This window comes from Aedes aegypti, chromosome 2 (genome assembly GCF_002204515.2).
Source record: "Aedes aegypti strain LVP_AGWG chromosome 2, AaegL5.0 Primary Assembly, whole genome shotgun sequence".
NCBI lineage: Eukaryota > Metazoa > Arthropoda > Insecta > Diptera > Culicidae > Aedes > Aedes aegypti.
Window position 1 is genome coordinate 438,940,838 of NC_035108.1, and position 26,251 is coordinate 438,967,088.

Below are 26,251 nucleotides of genomic sequence, written 5' to 3' on the forward strand. Positions count from 1 at the left end.
ATTCCTAGAATAATCCGAGCTCGAAAACTTAAAAAAATATGTACCGAAAATTCTAAATGTTTCCTAAGGAAATCTGAAGTTTTTGCAAAATCTTTCGAAAGCCCAGATTTGTTTTCTAATAATTCATCAAAAAATTCTGTAGAAATTTCTACGATAATATTTTGAAACTACTCAAGGCAAGTTAGAGGAAAAATCTTTGGAGTACTTTTGGGTATTGTCTAGGACAATGCTTGGAGATGTTTTCAGTGAAATTCCTGGTTGGGTGTAAATTCTGCAGTAGTTTCAGAAGCGAAATGGAATTTCTGGAAGATATTCAAAAAGAATTCTTGGAGGAGTTCTCATAGAAAGTCTTATAGAAGCAACAAAAGAAAAAAAAATCTTGCAGTGATTTTTACAATATAAAATTCCTAAAACGTTTCTTTTGAGTTCAACATCAGGTTTTTGACAATTTCTCGCAAAATTCATGATTTTTAGTTAGACTCAAAGAATTATTCAAAAAATTCATCATGACGTTATTTTACAAAAAACGTGTATTCTGAAGACCATTATTTAGCTTGGTTGCAAATCAGTTAGATTTGTTTTTTTTTTACGGCCAGGGAGGGGCAATGACGGCAAAACCTCGTTGAAGGTCTGGATCAAAACCAAGAACAAGAGCAAGAGGTCCTATTGGACAAGAACAAATTAAAAACTGTTTGCTCGTAGCAGTGCAGGGTATTTTGCTACTTGAGCTCGGTTTTTTCTACCGCCTACTTAGCTCCTGCTTAGGGTCTAGGGGGAGGGTGGAAGAGAAGTTTGTTAGTTTTGAAAGTAGAAGCATTAACCTAAGAATGCTAATGTCGCTGCTGTTCGTGTTACCAACATCTAGTTTGCCAAGAACTGACAGCGTGAGTACCGGGCCTCAAAGTGTCAGATTAATCTAAAAAACCAAAACAACGACATGGTATTGAACAAACAATGGAAATCCATAATTTAAGGTAAAAATTAATGAAATCAGTTTTGTGACAACAACGCAACTAGCGTTCTATTACTAATATTTCTATTGTTTTGAACCACTGCACTTTTGCACTATAAAACCACGTCTTCATCTCACGGACGCCTGATATCGAAGTAGGCCGATTCTTGGCAATGGTCGTCCTTTTTAAGAATTCCCATATTTCGTTATTCTACTTAATTTCTATCTTTAGTTATTTCTTCTACCATGCTGCAGCATTTGCAAACGAATATCATTGCAGCGGTATTCCTTCTGTTCTTGCACAGGAAACGTAAAGGGACAAAAAACAACAATGTAAAAAAAACAAAAATCCACAATGGATCATTGAAGGTAGTTTTTGTCAGTGCTCACCGCATCAAAACAAAGGCGCCACTGTATATGGGATTTAACGTTGTGACAGCATTGCTGTTCGGTCAAACACACAAGGCTACGGTGGCGCTATCTATGCTTTCTATAGCGGCCGTTTTGGTTATTTTAATGATCCATTTGTAACCAAACGGTTACACAGTGGCGATGACAAAGGTAAAAATTAATATATTCACATCTTAGACTTAGACTTATATCATAGAAGAATTGATCGTCCTGTGCAGAAATTTGAGCAGTTTTGTTGAAAAATCGATATAAAAAGTGAAATGTTCAGACTATGAGCCATGTTTGGAATCTGAAACAAACCGGTTGATTGAATCATGATCGATTTCATAAACCTTTTTTTTTTTTCTAAATCCACCAAACAATTAAACTTGTGCCAAAAATTTTGACGAAAATCATTCGAGTGTTTAGCAAACTATCTGCCATTTTTTTTATGAAACTCAAAAAGTTTATACCAAGGATCTGCCAAGCTAGCTTTAAATGAGTTTATCCTGACAAGCTTCAAGAAACTCGTCAAGGAATCGGAACCCTTTCTATATTCCTCCGAATAATTTATGTTCGATTTATCAAGAAATTTCTTCATAATTACTTCAGCGTTTATTTCACAAATTATTCCTGAGAGTACCTCGAGAATCTCCAGCGAGCTCTCAGTAATTAATTAAGGTCTAATTTTTGGAATAATTTATCTAAAAATATCTCTAAAAATTTATCTAGAAGCTTAAGACTCCAAGAAATCGTCTATGAATTACTGGCAGGGATTTTTTTTTAAACACAAGGATTGCTTGAAAAATCGTTTCAGAAATCCTGGCAAAGAATAAATCTTCAATGGGATTCCGTCAAGTATTCATCCGAGATAGCACCTTCGTGAATACTTTTGCATATATCCAAGAAATTTCATCATGCATTCCCTCTTGAAATCGATCAGGAATTACACCATGGTTTCTACATTGAAATTTGTTTTCAAATACATCAACTTTTCTCAATGATTTTTTTTAGAATTTTTCTTTGGTTTTACATATCGTAAGAAATTCCTCAAAACACGCCTTTAGAATTATTCACTCCTATATCCCTTCAAGAATGCTTCCAACATCATCTTTTGTTATAATTTTCTATACCAAAACTCCATGACATGAAAATGAAACTAATAAAATAAATGTTCAGAAATTCCTCTGGGAACTCTTCTTAGAGCATTTTTGATTTTTTACAGACATTCCAACAAATTTACACTAATCTGAATTCTTTTAGATCTGTCTGAACAATTCTACCAGAAATGGCTAAGGTTACAGGAATCATCCCAGGAATATTTCAAGGATTCGCTTCAAGATTTTCCCTAGGCATTGTTTCCACACAAAATCTTTAGGAATTCTTCCAATACTTTTTATTCTGTGGATTTTGAAAACCATCTTAGAAACTTTCCCAGGAATGCTTTCTGTTTTTGACAACCACGCCTTCTAAAGAGAAATTTCGTAGGACGGTTTTTTAATTGGCCCTCAGGTGTAGACTTACTGGCGTTGAAAGTTTTGATGGCTTTTTTTCCTGATAATAACGGTAAACGAAGCACCGTGCCCTTGTATTATTGTTGGTAGTGTTTGCAATCAAGTTATACCTAATAAAAAGCGTTGATGATTATTTTCAGTTCCGAGGAAGCGTTGCATTATTATACTGTTTATCTTTCGTTCCGTCCGTTCGTTCGCCCATACGGTCCTCGCGGGTGTGATTGAGTGTTCTTCTGGTTTTATAACGACTCTCATGGGAACATCGACGTGATCCGTTCGTCAAGATCAGCTGATGAAACTGTGAATGAAGAGCTTGATTCGTGTCGTTCGAGACGGGACATTTAAGTGGATTAAGTGATATCGAACCGAACAATTCCCTGCGGTGAGTGCATTTGCATAACGAGTTTTGGTGGAGATCAAGAAAAGTACGATAGCCGAATTCCCGTTAAATTTGACTGAAATCGTAACTGCAGTGGTCGTGTCTAACTGAACTACAGCGACGTTCGAATTGAGCAAGTACAAGTAAGTAGCATTTTATTTATTGCCATTTTATGTTGCATGGGAATCGTTTACAAGCAATTCTGGTTCAAATTAGCTGTTATTCGTTATTGGATTATGAACCATTAGGCGAATTTTTATTGGTTCACCAGTGCACAACTTGCTGGTTGCACTGAATTGGTTTAGTCATTTACTTGATAAAGCAAGTCTAGAGACGCTTATTTCTGCATCTCTTTCCCGTTTGCAAACGTGATGCAGAGATTAACACCAATTCATTTGCAAGTTTTTCGTTATCTCTGGCCGTTTCGTACATTAGTGTGTGAAGAAATATAATATGTTGGCAAATGAATGTGAAGTATGTAGGGTTGAAACTGTAGCACATAACAGAGATAAAAGAAATGAGTCAGTCATTACCGGCTTGACCACATATGTTGCACTGTTTTCTGCTTTAGTCTTGCAGATGATCTGCAGCTTCCACTTGAAATGTCTGTGCATCTGCTTGTTTTTTAAGAAATCACAATGTATCTTTTGTGAATGGAATCCAGCTCAATTGGTACAGTCACTTGATCCTAATGTGTATGTTCCAAGTCGCTACCGAAATATATACATAAATCACTACGGAGAGTAATAATATTCGATTGAGACATATTAGAATGTTGTTGTTGTGACTGATCTAAACAAGCCGCATTCATCATTTTGCTTGGTCCCATACACGGAGAAAACAAAAAATCCATATTTGAGTATTTTTTAACTTACTTTTGAGTTATTTTTCTCTCCCTATTTCATTCGCTCTTTCTATTGTTGTCAGAGAGCGAAGAGCAAAACGACCCAAAAACCGAACCTTATTGCGTTACCTCAAATTTGAGTAAGTGAAATAGTACTGGAAGTTGAGTTATTTGATCTGCCGATTGAGTGAAAAGAACTTAGACAGTAGGTATTTTTTCGCATGGCTGCAAATGAAAACAACTTCTACCCCATCAACTCAAAATTAGGCTAACGCACGAACCCCCGGAATTGAGTGGAATGAACTCACTTTTGAGTACCTCATTCTCTCCGTGTAGGGTATCGTAATATTTGCTAAATGTCTATCATTAGCACACTAAACAAATGCCAATATGGTAATAAACAGTGAAATCCATTCGGTGCACAATTTTCTAACAAATTACTTTAAACCTCATCAAGCTTCGGTGCCAAACGCCTACTCCAATCCAATTTATTACGGTTTTGACTCCGATTGGTTAGATACGTCCCCTGACTTGGGCTTGCGACCAACACCTATTTGCCGACCCCAAACGCAACAAATTCTGAATGAAACCCCATAAAACTCCTCATCTCATCAGATCGCATCTCATTGACATTCACGCAAAGAGGTTACTTTTATGGCCAGCGACATTATCGTCTTCGCTGCCTCGCACCGCCATCGGTTTTTCGTAGCGTAGATTCTTGTGGTTATTTCATTTTTATAGCGACCAAAGCTAGTCTCGGTGGAAGGCATCATCATCACCGCTATCTATCCACAATGGTCCAGAAGGGACGAATGACCTTCGGGTTAAAGTCCCTCTCAAACAATAACAACAACAATGGTCCAGATTAAAAAATCTTGGTACAAATTACAAAATTTCTAATAAAAAGTTTTTTCGTGTAGCTCGCAACACTGTTTATGAAGAATAAATCAAATGCCTACTCCTTACAGCAAGATAAATAAGGGTAATTCCATGTTGTTCACAGCACGTTTAATCGACCATCCCCGAATTTATTCAAATTTTGGTCAAATGTTCGTTAACTTGAAACATACAAAAGGCCAAATGGCCACACCTCGACCCTTGGGAACAATTCCAGTGATTGCAACTTTCATCAAAAGCTTACATAACATTCTTCAATTTATATCTTCGAAACTATTAGAAATAAAGGAAAAATGAGATTCAATAATTTCTGTTGGATACCGTGTTGCCGAATATGCTTATTGTCAATTTGAAAAATTTAAACCGAGTTTTTGTGTAATGAGTATTTTAACCGTATTCTAACTATCTGATCTGTATTTTAAGTATTTTTGCCAGTTGTTTAGAAAAAATCGGCTTCTGTGCGACCCGAGTTATGCTTTCAGCATGAAAGAACTTTGTATTGAGACAGCGCAGCATAAGCATCTCGTCTCCTCAGCTAAGCAGCACCACTCTGACAGTCACAGTTCGGAAGATAAACGATTACTTTTATGTGACGCTGTTACTGCGCTTTTCTGCATAAAATTTGTATGAGATTTGATTTATTTTTAATTTTCCACCCAGTAGTAAAGGGCGCTTCTTGTCGGTTTTCGTACGCAAGGTTCAGTGGCATCATCAGCCAGCGGTAGTAAACCCTTAGCTGCATTGTGTGGTTGAAAGTGGGCCAATGGGTTTGTGGTTTGTGCTTCTGTCATCTGCATCGTCGCTGCCGCGAGGAAAGTTGCTGTAAATTATGGATTATGGTGGGCACGTCTTTGCGGACGCTGTCCGCTCTTGACGACCGTATGCTAAAACATACATTCTTCTGAGGAAACCTAAATCTGAAATAGAAGACATTGGTCGCGATCGGCCAGGGTCATAAGAAACGCTTGTATCGGCAGATGGGCGTAGGCAGGTTTTCACGAACGACTATAAGGTCTAATCACACTAAAAAAAATAACAATTAGAGTAAAGTGGGGCAAAAGTTCGAGTGGGGTAAAAGTTTCTTTTTAAGATTTCTAGCTCAATTCAAAACAAATCTTATAAATGTCATGGTGGTACATGCTATTCAAGTAAGAGACTTTCACTCCAATTATCATAAAAATTGATTGAGATTTGGAAAAGTTACGGCTATTTGTTGTTTTTCGACGTGAATATTGTAATTTTTGGTAAAACTTTCGTTGCTTGGAACCAATGGAAAAAGCGGCGTTTTAAGGCCTATCATAAGGTTGCTTTGAGGTGTATTAGTTTTTGCATAAATGCTTGAAACAATTTTTGGCCCATAGTGGGGCAAAAGTTCCAATCAGCGGGGCAAAAGTTCGACCCATGTATAAAATCACGGAGAAATTTGCAAATTGCCTAAAATTCACATATTATCTTCAAATTTAGTTAAATTTGTCTAATCGTGTGAAAACTGTCACCAAAATTTTACATTTCCACTTAGTTTTGCGAAAAGCTGCTATTTTTGAGTATATTTCAATTAACCCGGTTTTAGGCAATTTTTTGATGAAAATTTAGTGTTTATTTTTCGGCAAACTTAAGTTTACGGCTGGTGTAATGTATGCCTGTCATAGAAGGATCGTTATTTTGGGTTTTAGCCAGCGAACTTTTGCACCACACTAGATTCGATCTCTTGCCCCACCGGTGGGGCAAAAGTTCGTTTGAGACAATGAATTTTGAAACTGTTATAACTAAAAATCGGTTAATATTTTGACATTTTTTGTTTGTTCAGCAAAATTATAGCCAAGATGTTGAAGTTTCACTGTATGGTATTTGTTTTGTTTTAACTGCTATTGTTTTCCTGGAAACTTTAATTATACCACTAAGGTCGAACTTTTGCCCCACCTTACTCTATATTTTTTAATTTTTCAAAAAGTTGGAAAATTTTATTTCCATGTGGTAGCATAATGTTTTCTGAGCACAACAGTATCCTTCTATATTTTCCGTACATATAAATCGCGAGAAATCAATAAAAATCGCATATGTAAATAAAACATCGCTGATTGAAAGACGGAGACATAATGACAGTAAAATTTTAACCAAACATTCGAGTGGTTTTGGTTTATCGTGCATAGTTTGTTTAAAGTTTGGATAAACTTTTCGACGCTATGCTATCCGAGTTCATGTTTTTTTATCTTCATGTTTATTCATCTGTAAATGAAATCATCTCAACACCCCTCAGAAGCCCAATTCTTGACACCCTTTGCGTGATTATCTGAGCTAAGGAGTGTATCGAAAAGTAGTCGCAAACATTCAAAACAGTCTCAAAAATATTGGGTTGAACCTACAAACATTTTTTGAACAGAAATGCTTAACAATGTATTTAAAAAATATGATGCGGTGATATTGTTTCAGTAAAGTGGTATATTGTATGATAATTTCACAAATTACTAACAGATGTCGATGAAAATCTTGCACACTTCTGAAAAAAATGATATGTTAATAAATGTGTTAAATTTTAAGGAAAAATGGTTTTTGTTCATGCTAATATATTCTGTGCCACAATTGTCATGACATAGTGTAAAAAAATATTTTGAAAAATACATTAACAAGCATTTGAGAGCAAATACAAAAATCGAAAAAAGTCGATTTTTAAGGACCTCGTTTTTGGATTTTTTCTTTCTATACGTTTATGGTAATATCGAACGATTGTAACGAATAAAAAAAATGTTTTTTGATTGGAAAAGTTTCTTTGCATATTTATGAAGTAACGTAAGCAAAAAATGGTACTCTATATAATTACTACTGTAAATGACAGAGCTTCAAAAGTTGATTATACAAAAGCGACCTTATTCCAATAATTGAGCTTTCTTAGAGCAATAATTTATATTTTTGAAATCCATTTTATGTGCTGTGTGAAGTAAACATATTTTCCTATACAATAAGTTTTTCATCCTATTTTGTTTGATATACATTTTGTTCAATACAAATCATCGAATCTTCAGAAGACACTTCAAAAATGTAATTTTGTGCAAGATTTTATTTTCCATGCTTCATAAACCTTGTTGTATTTATATTAAGACTGCATATAATGCAATATATTTTTAGCTGCTTCAATATTTGATGACATGATGAAGATTTGCGTGAAAAAAGCTTTTAAAAAGATGAGCTATACTCTGAGATATGGCGTTTTGAATGTTTGCGACTACTTTTCGATACACTCCTTATGAAGCCAGCACGGTGCTTCAATTACCGTTATTATCAAATAAAATATACCATTCAAACGGCAGTCAGCAGTTGATTCCTAACGTTGTTCTGCACCTCTGGGCCGATTTTGAAAAAAATCCTTAGTCAGAATTTTGAGTTACGCCCTTTTGAAGTTTATATGATAGAAATCACTGAAAATATGCCATTTTTACTTGTTTAAGGTGATTATAGAACGAAGCCACACCTCAAATTTTCAAGAGCACAAGACTTGAGAACCAAACAGCGCTCTGCGTTGAAAATCTATCCCATTGGTCACCACCAGCAAGCAAGCAATTTGATTGGTTTTCAACGCGAACTGTTGTCAGATACTCTCGTCTTGTGCACTTGAAAATTCAAAGTTTGGCTTCGTTTTATAATCACCTTAAACAAAGAGATTATACAAAAAATGTAGTTTTGATTTTTTATCTGGTTTTATATATTGAAAAACATTTTCATAAAAAAATTCTAGACCGACATTTGGAAAGGGCCAATGCTATGTTAAGTTATTACTTATCAACCAATACACGAACAATTATATCTAACAATCTAACGCCTGATAGTGATTTTGGGAAATTGTCCAAAGCATTCAAATATGAATGAATAATTCTTGGACTGGATATGCAGATACGCCCTTTTGAAGTTTATGGAAAGAATATTGCGTGGTGAATTCCGTTTCATCTATAATCAACGGTTAGGGGCCGTCCATAAATGACGTAGCATTTTTTCACTAAATTTTTACACCCCCCTCCCCACTCGTAGCATTTCGTCACAAATGCTGGTACTCCCCCCTGGAAAATACGTAGCATATCAAGCATACCTCCCCCACCCCCCCCCCTTATATATTTTTCATTTGTTTTCCTTAGTGACTGGGTTGAAACAAAAAATTGGAATTAAAAAGTTCAATACAAAGTTTGATATTAATTACTGACTGAAATGTAAGGATAATCTAATCTAACAGTTTTATATACAGTAGCGCTCAAAAGTAATGCTGTTCTTACTATGAAAAACATGTTTACTATAAAAAATGTGAAAAATTTTTTTTGATTGGATTGATGAAGCTCGTTACTGTCGAGTTAGGATCCAATATATTTTATAATATATTGAACAAAAATTTCGTTATATTAGAGGACTGTTTTTTTAATTATTCGTTGTTAGGAAATAGATTTTAATGAAGATGATCAAGAAAATATATTAATTTGAACATAATCATCGTTAATATCATCCAATTTCAAATCATTTTAGCAAACAGTGGCCAGATATATAAAAGATTACACTTGAAATATTTGGAATGTTTAGAAAATGTTAGTGATTATTATACAAAAACAATAATATCTATTTATATTTCAGTTGAATTTCATTATCGTTTCCATACTGAAATAATCTTGCACAACCTTTAATTAAACAGTTAAATAATAAAAATTCTTCAAATTACCGAGTTATTAAGAAAATTAAATGATAGGGCAATTTTGATAACATTCGAATCTATTATCCTCATCAATATTCAGGCTATTCCAGCAAGAGCATTGATATATCAAAACAAATGGTGAGTTGATTTGGTGGAGATCTCCTGCAACAATGAAGGCATAATTCACGGAATAAATATCTTTGTAATATTTGCCAAGAATAGCATGTTCAATTTTCTTGAAGAAATAAAGCCCCACCAGAATATATGGATAATACTAAAACGGCTGACTTTATGTCATGTTAACAAATGGCAAAAACATGTACTCCAAGTAGTTGGAGCATTGATTTTTAATCAATTCAATTAACTTTTATTTTGTTTATTTATAAATTTATTAATCATAATTTTATAACCCAAGTTTATAAGAAAAACAAGAAGTTCTTTTTACGGACTTGATTCAAAATGCTACGTCCACTAGCTAGGACCCCTCCCTCCCCCTCGTCACACTTCGTCACAAATTCGTAAATATCCCCCTCCCCCCTAAAAAGCTACGTCATTTATGGACGGCCCCTTAGGTGCATACATAATCATTACACCTCTGCGGTTGTTCTTATTTCATTCAATTCAGCAAGTTGCACAAAATTTACATGTACACATATTGTCTAGATTGACATTATAAAAGGGCAAAAGTATAATTGAAATATATACACATCAATATAGCTGAACATCAAAGTTGATCGCAACATTCGAACATTACATATCTGTATCTACATAATTCTATATTCTATATTCTATTCAATTCTATTTAATTCTTTTCTATTCTAATCTGTTCTATTCTATTCAATTTTACTCTACTTAAATTTATTCTATTCTGATCCACCCTACTTGTTCTTATACATATTTTTACAAATGCCAATGTTGTAATCAACAACAGCGCGCAAAAGAATTGAACGATACACTTTCGATGTTTGTTCGACTTTATAGCGCAGACAGGTCTGTGAAACAGCGTAATGCACAGCGTTATCCGACGCCAGCTCATTATGTCAGCCTAGTCCTCGACCAGTTGCATTGCAGAAGTCTTTTACATTAAACATGATGATATGATATTTCGAAGATTTTGTCAGACTATGCTCTTCCCAGCTCTCGACAAACTTGTTCAAATTACCATTAAAACGAGGATCCAGCTCAAATGAAAAGCATTTAATACAAAAAGCTTAAGTTCCTTAAAATACATAAAAACTATCGTATATAAGTTGAATCCCTTATTTGGACTTACTGTGAAATGATAATTCAAATCTTCATTTTTATGGATCATATGAGAGGCACGCATTAGGAGTCAGAATCTGTGCATAGAATTTTTTTTACAGAGCTGGGAGCGCTAAAAAGCCGTACAAATATCGAAAGAGTACCGTTCAAATCTTTTGCGCGCAGTTGGTAATTTTTACAGTGTCTATTTGTAAAAATATGTATAAGAACAAGTAGGGTTGATCAGAGTAGAATAAATTTAAGTGGAGTATAATTGAATAGAATAGAACAGATTAGAATAGAAGTATGTATGTATGAATATATAATATAGATAAAGATTAGTGATGTTCGAGTGTTCCGGTCAACTTTGATACGGTCATTGTTCAGCTATATTGAAATGTGTATATTTAAATTATACTTTGGTCCTTTTCCAATGTCAGTATAGACAACATGTGTACGTGTAAATTTGGAATCGTTCAAATGTTACGTAACGAGGAGGTTCGGTAGTGTTACGGTTCATACATTTTCCATGCAAAAGCTGTAACGTGGAAATCGGAAAATTCTGTGTTACATTTGAATACAATTAGAATCATTCCTTCTATGCAACTTGCTAAATTGAATGAAATAAGAACAACCGCAAAAGTGTAATGATTATGTATGCACCTAGCTAACCGTTGATTACAGATGGAGCAGAATCCACCATATCCCATATTCCATATTCATTCCATACATTTCAAAAGGGCGTATCTGCATATCCTGTCCAAGAATTTTTCATACAAATTTGAATGCTTTGGACAATTTCCTAAAATCACTAACAGGCGTTAATTTGGTAGATATCATTTTTTCGTGTATTGGCTTATTAGTAATAATGGGACGGACCTGGTGTAGTGGTTAGAACACACGCCTCTCACGCCGAGGGCCTGGGATCGAATCCCATCCCCGAGATAGTCACTAAAAAATTCAGTGACGACTTCCTTCGGAAGGGAAGTGAAGCCGTTGGTCCCGAGATGAACTAGCCCAGGGCTAAAAATCTCGTTAATAATTATAGAAAAAAAAAATATTAGTAATAATCAAACAAAGCATTGGCCCTTTCAAATGCGGGTCGAGAAAAATTTTAGAAAAGTGTATTTTTTAATATCTTAAACCATATAAAAAATAAAAACTACAAAATTTTATTATAATCTTATTGTTCAAACAAGTTAAAGTGGCATATTTCGTGTGATTTCTATCATATAAACTTCAAAAGGGCGTAACTCAAAATTCTGCCTAAGGATTTTTTTAAAAATCGACCCAGAGGTGCAGAACAACGTTAGGAATCAACTGCTGACTGCCGTTTGAATGGTATATTTTATTTGATAATAACGGTAATTGGAGCACCGTGGCCAGGTTTGGAACACATTCGAGTGCTGAATTATTTCATGACCAGTAAGAAGTCCAGAGTCAACCTAAGTCGCTAACGTTGCTGCTAGGTTTTATAGGGATATAGAGCAAAATGCCACGATCACAAACGCACGAGCAACAACAACAAATGCAATGTTGTGAAAGTTATCACAGAAAACAAAGAAAATTTTGTCAACATAGAACTACTATGCAAGCAATTGGATTGGTCTACGAGCCATTTGACGAAGCTGGTCAAATGACAGGAGACCTGAGATTGAATTTTACCTTTTCAATCATCGTCATCAGTTTTCGCTAAGTAGTTTTTCAAATAGGCGGAAACATAATTATTCTCAATTGAAAGTAATTATCAAAATACTTCTAATCAGAAAAGTGCCTTTTTATGTGAATTATGGGTGACAGAGACGTCACCTTAGGTCTCACGGAGAAAAATAATTAGTAAATTCAACCAAATATTAGTTGATTTTAAACAAAACTTTAGTTTGATATATGCACAAACAAAATCATGCTTTAAATCAACTATATGCATCGGTTAAAACTAACCAAGATTCCAAGTTGTTTTTTCCCATGATTTTCGTGGTAAATTCAAGAAAGCCTAGTTTGAATCAATCAAAATATTTGTTGTTCAATTTGACAGTTCTTGAAACAAACAAGAACGTAGGTTGATTCTAACTAAGAAATGTGGTTTGATTCAACCAAGAATTGGTTCAAAATGAACTTATACGCTGGTTGATTCAACCGCTTTTTTGTATTGATTGTGAGGCTGTTGTTTTTTTTTTCATATTTCTTAATAATTATTACTGATGATAAAATACTTTCATGTTTTTTATTTATTCGACATTTTGTACCATTTTTTTTATATAAAATAATCATGATTATATGTTGCGAGACAATGCCAGGCGCAAATAACATCTTTGAAGGTGTTTTCCAATCTGAAATGAGATTTCATGATATCTTTTCATAGACCGCATTCAAATAAAATTTTAGAATGTTTGCCTTACCATTGCATTTACACACATGCATTTACACTCCGATGAATGCATTTTCGCACCCATTTTGCTGCTATGATTTCATCACGATCATGGAAAGTCGAAATATTGGCTAAATGCGCTAAAAATAAATAATCAATTTTTGAAGAATTATTCACTGAGCTGCTCGGAAACATCTCATAAACTAGCTTATAGTTAATTTTATCCAAGTTTGCTATGAAAATGTACTGTGCACCCCTATCATGCAACCAAGCTTTGATTTTTAACCTAGAAGTTCCTCTAGAAAATCATTCTGGGCTGTTTTGTTTTGATTCTGCGTGCCACAAAGTTTCTTTTTATTTTACTCCGTTTCATGAGCCAAATGACGTTTTCCTGGAACAGAAGTATATGTGTACTACACCTGAGTAATCAGTGCAAAGCTTTCATTAGGTTGACCACAGAGTTAACTCCACGGGCATATCGAGGGTATTTTTTGAATTTTGTTTTCAAGTATTTCAGAAAAAAAAAACATTGAAGGGTTCCTAAAGAAATTTCCCCAAAAAAATCTTGATGGAGTCCTTGCAGTAATTCTAAGAGTAACGTCTGACGGAATCCGAGAAGATTATCCGGGGGAATTTCTTTATGAGTTCCTATATGATCTCTTTTTACAAATCCTTAGTGGTATTATTGGTTTGATTTATGTGATTATTCATGATGATATCAATGAATTAATTCTTCGATAGATATATGGAATAATTCATAAACGTTTTGAGAGTTAAATTTTTAAGTCTTCTTGAACTTCTTTTATCACAAATGAGACAATGTTGGAAGATAGAAATTTCCAGTGAAATCGAAGTGAAATATTCATATTCAAAGATTCAGAATTAGATATTCAGATTCAGGGCTAGTTCTACTGACTTCTAACTGAAGAATCATCACTACTCCCAAGGTCTAAAATAGACTGGAATATTTTTAAATTGAATCACAATTGACTGCCATTTACTGGTAAGTCGATGACATATTTCAACGAAATACTTCAACCAAATCGCCTTACAAAAAGTGTTCGGAATATGAGTCTGTTCGGAATTTGAGACAAAACGGTACTTTCAGAGAAAATATTTGGAAAACTCATATATAAAATTAGTCTTTTTAGCATTGCCAGGGGTGGGGTAGCAGTGGCCTCCGCTCATGTAACGGCAACAGAGGAACGCTCTGGATGGGTCTCGTTACGGAACCGCTTTCCAAAAGCAGGGTTAAAACTCGCGACGGTGATGAGCTCCAATTGTGACAAGTTGATTGAAGGTTTCAGAGTTGAACTGTGTTCATCAGCGAGATATACTCGAGTTCGTTGCACTTTGTAAGGTGAATTCTGTTGTTGCATAATCTCGCACTGTGTTTTCTCACCTTCTGAAGAACGGTGATGGAAAACAACCATGAAAATGCAAAGCAAATCCGAACAAAACAGTCAAATTTAAATGTTTGGAATTGCCTAGGTTTTCTATTCGGACTCCCTTCTGCGCCGACCTATTAGCATTCTCGACATATATTATCATTATGTCTCGCAGCCGTTTGTGCGTGTCTACTAGAGAGAGGGTCCAAATGCCTTATTCTGCCCTGTAGCCCCTCAACGATGCTCCTCTACGAATCGTTGCTTGGTGGCAGTTTTCTGTGACTCTCCAATACATATCGATTGGGGATCCAGTTGAGTGAACTAACCGATGGAGGACATCTCAAGCGCAATAGTTGCGACGATGCAGAAGATATAGAAAGACATTTCGCGTCACAATACAGAAGGGCGAATCTACAGATTGGGGAAAACTGAATGTGAATATTTTTCAACACACTTTAAAATTGCATTTTCGAGTGTTGAAACCATTCAATCCGATTTTTTCTGGTTGAAACTTCCAAAAATGTTATAAAAGTTATGATTTTAAATGCTTTGCCCATTTTTTTCCACCTGTTGTTGGGCTTTTTATAGGCCAACTTGATTCTATCGAATGGTATCAAAACACAATTTATTCACAATTTGATCATTGGCCCTTTAAGATTGTAACGCGGGATATGCTTCATTGGACGACCACTACTCCTAAAACGGCTGCCCGTGACACGTGTCTTTCGAGATGACGAAATTTGAACTGGCAGGCATCATTGAATGCCGTAGAAAGCTATCTTCTGTCATCTTCTGCCAGCATCCCAACCAAAGCTGATTTCTTTGCGTGCGTGACTTGGTGTTTGCATGATTGCGTTTGCATTAGCTATAGTGGACAAATTAAGCGATGTTTTTATTTTGTCGAACGTGGCTTTCCGAATGTTTGTTTGGTTGATTGTGCTATGCTGTGTTGATTCGGGTGGATGTGTTTGGATACCCTAGAATGATTCCATTATGAAATTCAATCTTTTTCAAATATTCCTCCGAGCGATCGAACCTATCATAACCCTGGTTGTTTATTTAGATGATTGAGAAATTGGTTGTACAATATTTTAAACTAAAAGCTATATTCGTGAAAACGTTTGCGATGCGCAATGTTGCAGCCTTTTAGGATAGAAATACGGAGTTCGTAATGATATGTTCGACATCGTAAATTTATGATATCAAATATTAGTTAGACTTCACAAACCACCATTTATTTTGCTTGTTCAGTATCTGGACGAATTGCAGATAAATTTCCTTTATTTTTTTTAAAGAATTCGTGCGAGAATACATGGATTAGTTTGTAATGATTGTTCGATGGAAGCTTCACATTGTTACCTAGTAAAAATCTTGAAAAAAAATCATGAGAAAAGTCTTGGTAAAATCTTTGGAGGAGATCTTGAAAAAATAGTTGGAAAAATTCTGAAATTCCTAGAATAAAAAATCTTCGAAGGGATACTTTGAAGAAGATTTGAAGGAATTTGAAGGGTTTTTCAGGAGCACAATCTGAAAGAATTCACGAACGAATACTTTAAGAAATTTCTGAACAAACTTCCTGCAGAAATTCCTTACCGAAACCGTATTTTTATAGATTACTGGAAATATTCATGAATCAAACTCACGACATATTGACTGCTCTAGTAATTTTCAATTCAATTGATGGCATATGATTTCTCACTTATTATATCAAGCAAGGTAATTCATTGCAGTTGTCGTCATCATAGCCCACGTACCTAGAAGAAACTAGCTGAAGATGAATTACCTTCTCAAATGCCATAAATTACGTTAAACTAATCTGCGTGGCACGGACACTCAAACCTCAAATATGGCAACCCCTGTTTTTCGCACGAATAGACACAGCACAGCCTTCCCTAAATCACTTGGTCTTGATATTAGCAAAGAAAGAAAAAAAACTTTTCCCTCAACAAACCACTTTGGCGTGCGTGACAGGGAGTCTCTATAGATACCCACTCGGGTCGTTATGGCTAGGCTGCTGCTGTTGACTGGTGAGGAAGCGAGTTTACAATTAGAGATTAATTTATGACTTTCATAGCGCAAATAAACGCTCTGGCATCGCGCGAGAGAAGGAAGAAAAGGCGTAAACAGTTTGTCGCACGCATATGTGTTAAACCTGCATATGCATTGAGCCTGAGCGTTAATTTGGGCGGAGGGATAGACACGAGAAGGAGCGATAGGGTGGTCAAGATTTGAAATACCCTAATTTTTCATTTAGTTTTCTCATTGAATTTGCTAGTACTAGTCTACTAAGGGATCAGTTTATAGATTTATGCGAAACACGTAGAACCAATGGGACTTTCCTTAGCCTAGCGGTTAGAGTACGCGGCTACAAAGCAGAGCCATGCTGAAGGTTTGATTCCCGCTCGGTCCAGGATCTTTTTGTAATGGATTATTCCTTGACTAGGAATGGCATAGAGTATCATCGTACCTTGCACACGATATACGAGTGTGAAAATGGTAACTTTGGCAAAGAAAACTCTCAGTTAATAACAGTGGAAGTGCTCATTGAACACTTAGCTGAGAAGCAGGCTTTGACCCAGTGAGAACGTAATGCCAATAAAATAGTATTCCTTGCTGAATTTCTTCTTGAAAAACTACACTTAGCTCATAAAAAATGTGGAAATCATTATATCATGTAACCATGGTACTTCCCAAATGAAAAATCAAAACGAATCATAAATATAATTCACTAGTTGATTTGTTTGGTCTGTTAAGAATTTATTTTTCGTTTTGATATGTTTTATATATATCCATTTCCTCTTATGAGAAAGGATTATGAAGCAAACCTTCTAAATTAATCATGTAGTCATCGAGCTTAATAACGTCATGACAAAGGCTTTCAAAACGTCAACGATCGTATGAAATTATACTCAGGCTGTGTATTCTGAAGTACCGTGATTTATATTTTATTTAAGTATGATGAACCTTATAAATAGAAGCAATAATTTGATACGCTAGAGTACCGATGCTTGGTCAAAATCGGTATCAATCAACCAGCATAGTGACCGAGTCTGATTAAGGGGCGCGCTTTTGAGAGTTTAATGATGACAAACTGTTTTCTCCAAAAGGTATAAATAACGGTATCTTTTTCCAAAGAGGCTCTATGCAAAATGGTGAAGAATGATAATTGTATAAAAAACGAATAGGGTAGGTTTAAAAGTTATGGACATAGTGGTTCCCTATTTCGCCATACGTAATTACTTAAATGCCTTCAAATTTTGAAAATTTTTGTCTGTTGTAGTAGTTAGATTTAATATATATCTTGATGTTAAAACATTAAAAAAGATTTAAAATGTGGAAGTTATCAAAATTTCTCATATGGCCAAATAGGGAACCACTATGACCATAACTGGTACACTTTCCCATTATTTCTCAATAGTAATGGAGTAGAACGACATGTACTAAACAAAGGACACGAGTATACCACAAAAGATCACAGAAAACTGGTCGCAGTGGTCCATCCCGAACAGAAACAGAATTACTTTATAGTGACCACGACAAACATTTTTTCTAAAATCTCGTGCATCCTATGATACCGGAAAACCGTTTTTTTACAATTGTATGAGATTTTTGCACGTTTAATGTTTATAACCAAAGTAGGCGACAATCAAAGGCATTTCCTAGTTCTTAGAGAACAAAACCTTTGTTTTTTTTTGCTTGACTAATATAAAAATAAAAACAAACATTGTCATACATTGCGAAGTTATGTAGAAATGTACTACAGTAATCATAAATTACACTCAACTTCGAAAAGAACAAAAATAACGCAAGTGTGTGTGCCAAATTCACGTTTGTAAAATTTTCGCATTTTGCATAGGCCATACTATACATTCATCTAGGATTTTGTTCTATAACTCCTCAAGGAGCCATCATAAGATTTTCTGAAGACTACTTTCTATTCTTAGAAAATTTTTCCATAAATCTTTAGAAAAGTTCCTTCCTTACATTGCAATCCCTGTAGAAATCCAAAAAAAGATGTTGGAAAAATTTAAGAGGCGTCCTAGAAAAACTTCTTGAATTATACTTATAAACTTTATCTTGGGGAATCATCATAAATCTCTGTGGAATTGTTTTGAGAACATTGCAGAAATGTATATCAACACTTTAATTTTTGTTTATAATTTATGGTAGGATCTTAAAAAAGTTTACCATAATGCCGAACGACAATTTTTAAGTAATTACTAGATATTGTAAAAACTTCAAATAAATGTTAAAAATTACTAAAATAAACTACTTAATCCATGGAAAAATATTTGATTCTCTTCTGAAAAAAATCGTTGAAGAAATCTGGGAGTCAGTGTTTGGATTTTGATCCGAATAAGTCGATCGAACCATATTCGGAGAGAGTAACAGTTCGCGAACCATAACAGTTCGTGGCTCTTCGCATTCGGAAAGCCTTATGAATGTAAACATTCGCTCTCTTATGTTGTTACTACACTTGAAAGTTATTAGTATTTATAAACACTCCGTGCAAGAAGATATAATTTTTTAAGAGCATTCTAACAGTCAAACTTCATTATCTGAAATGATGAAATTTAAATGAGCCATTTGGGGCAATATGGGCAGTTTTTTCAAACATCATTTATTTATTTTTCTTTGAGTTTTAAACGCTGACTTACAACATGCATGTTGCTTCATTTCCTCATAATCTTTGGGGTTGCATTTTATTTCAGATGAAATTTCAAGAATTTATGCAGTTTTCAAGGGGTGCTCGCTCATTCCACCCCATTGCACACTGGTCCAGGAAGCTAATTTAGGCGGACATGAGGTTTTCGTCAAGATTTATTGATTTTAGAGCCATAGTTTCTTCTGAGAATATGTTCAGAATTTTCAGTACTACAAAATGTACGGATCAAAAAAATGTTTACGGTGATCGCAAGAGTGACGTATACGCCAACTTTTTTATTTTAACGAATCGTAAGTTGGTATGTTTAGCAAAGTTGTAGCAAATGATCATAGAAACAACTTTGCTGAACAAACTTTTTCTCGGGTTTGCTTATAGGCCGAGATAATTAAGTATTTTTAATAAAAAAAACGTTTTTTGCTCTTAAGTATTTTATTTTTTAGTTTAATTGGCCTACTATGTTCTACAAAGTTTTTATACTTATCATTTGCTACAACTTTGCTGAACATACCAAAGTCGTATTTCTTATGATTTTCATGTTAATTTCATCTTGAAATTAGCTATTTTGTATGCCTTGTATCTCAACTATGAGCTCCTCAAAAAAAATTATCTCTCCAACAAATGATTTTGCAGTCTTTCAACTACCTGTGAGCAAAATTTAGAGAAGATGATATTTTTCTATCTCGTTTAAAATCGATTTTACTAATAGACGATATGAAAAAATCCATATTTATTGAATATTCATACATGTTTAACTCACAAAAGTCATGGCTAACTAAGCACATCAAACCAAAGGTGACACGTGTATTGATGTAGAATGATAAAGTGCATCGTTTTTCAGTTGTTTTTGATTAACTTGAAAGCTTCTGCAAGAAGTTCATTGTCATTTCCTCTACCAGTATTTAATCTATTCCTAAAAGTAGGCCAATAAAACTAAAAAATAAAATGCTTAAGAGCAAAAAACGATTTTTTATTAAAAATACAATTATCTCGGCTCTTAAGCAAAACCGAGAAAAATATTGTTCGACAAAGTTGTTTCTATGATCATTTGCTAAAACTTTGCTGGACATACCAACTTACGATTCGTTAAAATAAAAAAGTTGGCTTATACGTCACTCTTGCGATTACGTAAAAAAAATTTTGATCCGTACATTTGTAGTACTGAAAACTCTGAACATACCCAGACAACCAAAATGTACCCATAACGATATCACCTGGAGGCTTTGCACGTGCAACATTTCACTTATAAGATGTCGCGAAAAGGCCTTCTACGTACAAAAGTGGAGGCGATATACGTGCATATATTATGTGATGAATAATAGCATACAATGCGAATGTAAAAATTTTCTACCGAACTGATTGCTCAAGCACAGATAGCGCGTCATCCCCGCATACCAAAAGTTACCTTCTCAGGGGATCTGTTTGCAGATTTCCCCCTTGTAAAAAAGGCGGATAAATAGGATGAAATTATGGCTCGCGTGTCAATGATCGATAAATTTTCCAAACCTGATGCTTTAGATACAGCGTCGTTTCGGTTTAATCACGCCCTGTTTCAAATACATATTGAATTTTCCAGAATATCTATCCACACATGTTTTTCATTTTATTTTCATACAAAGATCTTCATGCTTATATATTCCATTCAATTTGGATTTTTTGAAAAAAATCTTGATTTTAGCATTGTCAAAAAATTAGCGTGATAAAACCAAATGGCACTGTACAATAAGTTCGAATACACTTTAAAAATGTGTTTAAACATGAAAATACAAGATATTCTTTTCTAAGTCAATCAATTTATGTTGTGCTTCATGACGAGCTTGAGACGTTTCTCAAAAAAAACCGCACGCGGCACGCACCTGCTCCATCGGTATCTCGTATCAGATCTTGGAAATGAGCTTCTTGAATTGGTCCATAGTGCTCACTTGATGTTCGTTCTGCTTTGCCAGCATGTACGACCATACATTGCCAGCATGTACGACCATACATTACCAGGGGATTGAGGGCCGGAGTGCTGGGAGGCTACAAAATCTTATCGAGAAAATCAGTCAAATTTTTTTGACACCATGCTCAGTGCAAAACCAACTGATTTTCTCGAAATCGCGAGATGAATTAGCAACAATCATCAACGACGCGTACAAATTTCAATGACAGCCTACTTCGCCTTAATTATACCCTCTAATGTCACAACAATTTTTGACATCCGTAGCTTCGCAAATCTCTGAACGTTCGTTCAGTTGAGCACCTATTAAAAATGTTTGCTATGGGCTAGTTGGTGTTGATCTCGGTAAAAGCTCATTGTGCCAAACGACCATTATGCCGAACGACTTTATGTTAAACGGCCTTATGCCAAAAGACATGATGCCAAACGGGGTACAATCCTCGTTTAGGTTCGGCCACAAAGCTGGTTGAATGATACCGATTTTGACCACGCACTCCATTATCAAATTATTCCTTCTACGTATAAGGTTCAAAGTCGTTTCTTTTGTAACGGTAACAGATTTCATCGCATTAAACATTTAGATTACTGAAACAAAAAGCAATAATTAAGAAGGTATGAAGTCTGCTACTCAACTGATACGGAATCGTTTACCTCCTAGATATCGATAAAAAAGCACTTGAATTCGGAAAGATCTTGTCTCATGAATTTGAACCAACCTCAGATGCTGATTAAGTCATTTTTCCACTTCAACCTTCTCATCTTCTTGTTACTCTCTCATACTCTTCCGATTGTAACATATAAGTATTTACAAGAACAGATACAACAACAGTACAATCAGGTAGATCTTACCACGTAACGCACCTCGAAAGAGTGATCTACCCGCGTTACCGGAAATTTTGGACATTGTGCGGCTGTTGCAAGACAAAGAATTTCTAATCAGAAAACACGAACTTCTGACCTGCGTGCTGTGAAAGTATTAGGGCTGATCCAGTGGTAGTGTGTGTCCCGATAATAGGGGTAGTGCGGTTCTAAGCGTGTTACAGGCAGTTTATATATTTATGTGTATTTTTCTAACATGGCCCTTGCTAAAATAATACGAATGTGAATAAAAAAAATCTTGGATATCAGTAAGGAAATAGTAGAAAACAATTAAAAACATTAACTTTTTTGCTCCTTTGGTGCGTTCGTGTAATAGTGAGTATCAATGGGAATATCTTTTATGTGAAATAGAACAGAATAGCTTTCGAATGATGTATTCAGATATGAAAAACGACCTTCCGTTATTTTTTATTCCTCAACCCGTTACTATTGCCTCTATCACTGGTACAGACGCCCTAGTTTGGCTTTGTTCAGCTTCCTTTTCTTTGGAGCATTCGTTATTCCGTGAACCACGATCCTTGGCCGAGCCTGTCTCTCTGTACCGACGTGGTGGTATAAAGGAAATTCCGCTTAAACCGACGGAATAAAACAACTTTACACGACGTCGTGATACTCATCCATCGTGCACGGTGAACAAACAACAAATGACAAGTCAGACATGAGCAAGTCGACATCATGCGCGTCGGTTAGCCTATATACGAGGCTAAAGCTGACACCAATACTTATACACAGAATGCACATGATGCGCACTTACACAACGATGAAAAGTTGTATTCAAACATATAAGACCCCTTGTATTATAAAGTATTTCTGTTAGTGGTAGAGTAAAATTTCTAGGGATGTTATTGTAGGACGAGTATTTGGAGGAGTATAAAAATCCTTGAAGCAGCTGATGAAAGAATCTTTGAAAGGGTTTCTAAATTCATTCATTAAGTATTTTTATCGTTCAAAAAATGTAATAGTATAGTAACGTGGGGCAATAGTTCGAGCAGGGCAAGAGTTTATTTTTATGATTTTTAGCTTAATTCATATCAACAAAAATGTTTTAAATGGCATAATGGTTTGAATTCTATTGCAGTAAAATACTTTCACTCCAAATATCATAAAAATCAATTTAGATTTGAAACAGTTTGGTACGGCTGTTTAGACATTAAAATTTTGATTTTCAGTCGTACTTTCCTTGCATAGAACAAAACAAAAATAAAATCTTTTTCTATTTTTACGTAACGGCGTATTATTTAGTTTTTTTTTCCTAAATGCTTGGAAACCATTTAAGGCAAAAGTTCGAATCAATATGGCAAAAGTTCGACCCTTATTTCATCTCACGTAAAAAATACAAATAGCCTAAAATCTACATGTTGTCTTTAAATTTAGCAAAATTTCACGTTGTTTTTAAGATTTGTCAGAAACCTGTTTCATTATCATATTGCAATGTATGTCAGATACCATTTTTGTAAATTTTGAACACCAGTTAAATATTTGAAGTACCTACATCATTTGATATATAAGAAATCGTCAGTTATAAGGGGTGGTCACTAGCCTCGTAATACAGTAGCTATCTCATTAATCTAGTTTTGTTGCACCCTAGCGAAAATTGTCAACAGCGGAGCAGTACGATTTTTTTCTTAATTCATTAACTTGTACTCAAGTCTTTCGCTGACAGCGATGGATGAAATGGGAAACCAAGTAATCATCGTCTCAACATCATCATCGTCGTCTATCTTCTAACTAAACGATAAAACCCGTGCTGCGGTTCTTGGTTCTGGGATTATGCTAACGGAGGCGTTATGAGTTTTTATTTGGATTTGAATGGCAGCCGAAGGCAACGTCCACGAGATTAACTTGATATACTTACATAGGAGTTTACTGGTGAACATTACAGCGAGCATATGTGTCATATGCAAACCGATAGTGTTGGCGTCTTGGTCCGCTTAATAAACATATTAAAGCGTGCTTGCTGTTGCGCATAGTTGTCTTTTTGTTGTTTCGAGTGTAATCCGAGAATGATGGGAGTTTTATTACTGGGTTAAGTAATTTGCTTAGTTTTCAAGTTCATCGTCGCATGGTGTTAAATGAGGCTCGTAAATATCCACGAAACAGCATTTGTGCCAATCTTCATCGCCACTAACAGTCGTTTCATTTGCATAACAGATTAACATTTCCATACGTTTGAGATGTCGCGACTTGAAGTTTGGTTTGAACCGGATTATGATTTTAAAATCGCACGTTCTTATGATTGAGTTGAAGGAAATAACATATGCGATTGCAATGAAATCTGTAATATGAATTTATCGAGCTCACAAATCGCACGATTGAACTTCAAGAAACCAGTTTGCATTAGCAATAAATGCAAAACCTCAAGTTACCCTTATTCGTGAATGCTCAGCAATTAACTGCCCACATTAACCCTGCTACTGACTGCTTCATTTTTGGCTTATACCAACAAATATTAAAATCATCAGATCTTTTTTGCTACTCGATATTTTTGTACCATTTTTTCACTAGCCTCAAAGTTTGTTTAATTTTTAGAATCTTTGTCGATTTCGATCATTGATCATCTTCCATGTTACAATTAAGGCATATCAATTGGTATATGACAAGACCTGGTCATTTGATTCAATTATAACAAGTGTGTTTCTTGTGTTAGGGGACCGACGCTTAGTCACAACCCACGTAAATATCTTAGTCCACAGAATGTTTCTCATGTTCAGTTATTATTTTTGTTAAAAAAAAAAAACGAATTAGTACAACCGTTTTTTGTACTAAGTTTTTATGTTTCTGGTATAACTCTGGTCGCATAAAAATGACCTTTTAAAATTTCAATAAATATTTGGTATTATAATTTTCTGATTTCTTGAAGACAACTCAGCCGATTTTATTGTTCGATAAAATGATAAATAATTTTTACATGTGGGTTGTCGTTACCTCAAATAATATCGGAATATCGTCTAAACCAGATGACCAATCATCAATATCGATACAGATTCGAAAGATATAAGTGTTTCGAGAACTTGTGAAAACATGGTGCAACAATATTAAAAAAACAAAACAATAAGCAAGATTTGAATAATTTTTGTGGTAAAAAATGAAGCCGCCAATAAAGGGTTTAATTGCACATAAGTAGTGCCCAGCAACACTTCTGCGGAATGACAGCTTCCTACTGTTCAGAAGTCCTTAAAAGAGTTGATTCGATCGTTACACAGTAGTTGAACACTTCCACCACAATTTAGTGTGGGCAGGTGGTTTTGATGGCCACGTTATTATCACTCCGATCGGCAGACAACTGATCGTTTTTCGTTTTCTGCTCCCATATGAAGTTGTTTTGTCACCCCTAAATTACCGATTCCCTGGCCGGCCGGACAAAACTGGTTTAGTGGCAGATTGAATTATGCAAATCAGGCTGGAGTACTGATTGGGACCCCTGGGTGGGGTTTCGATTGATCTGATCGCCGTTTTTTTGCGACTCCCATGTGTGAAGATAAATATTCAGCTGTCAAAACATTTAACGATGCTTGGAACGTACGATACGCTGGAATGTGTTTTTGATGGTTTTGAAAACGCTGGTGGTGATTTCAAAACCAAAGTTGTTATTTTTTCCAAATTCTAACTTTCGATTGCAACTTTGCTCGATCGTTATAAAAAAAAAACATTGTAAGGGAGTTTTACATGGAGATAACATGGAATTTTGAAGACAATGATGGATAATGTTCACCAAAAGTAAGAGTAGCTGTCTCATACCATAGTATACAGTCTACCGACTCATATGTTCACGTTTCTGGCAACACTGGAAGGAAAGTTCGAATCCATAATACACAGAAAAAAAAATCAAAATACCAGCTCAACAAAGATGAAAAAATCCAGTTTATCTTAAGTCGAGTCTAGTACACGACACTGAAGACGGCTTTACCCAGGTAACCAATAAGCCGTATATTGGGCCAAAATGTTGATGTACGGCTGATATAATGCCAATAAGCCGTTAAATAGCACTATATTAGCCGTATATGGCTGAAAGGGCCCGATATACGGCTTATGGTTACCTGGGTACATTTGAGGTCGAAATACGCATATCTGTCGTAGGATTCAAACTCTAGCGGAAATAAATGGTACAGTACAAAATTCGGTTTTTCGTT

The 26,251-nt window shown here is 35.1% G+C and overlaps 1 protein-coding gene across 4 annotated transcripts in view; it reads left to right on the forward strand.

The window, feature by feature from the left end:
- Positions 1 to 26,251, forward strand: part of LOC5567994 (facilitated trehalose transporter Tret1) — a 277,562-nt gene that overhangs the window by 5,645 nt on the left and 245,666 nt on the right. For all 4 annotated transcript variants that reach the window (XM_021847840.1, XM_021847841.1, XM_021847842.1 and 1 more), the window contains exon 2: positions 2,997 to 3,378. The gene's annotated coding sequence lies outside the window, so the exon portion shown is untranslated. The remainder of the gene's footprint in view (positions 1 to 2,996; positions 3,379 to 26,251) is intronic.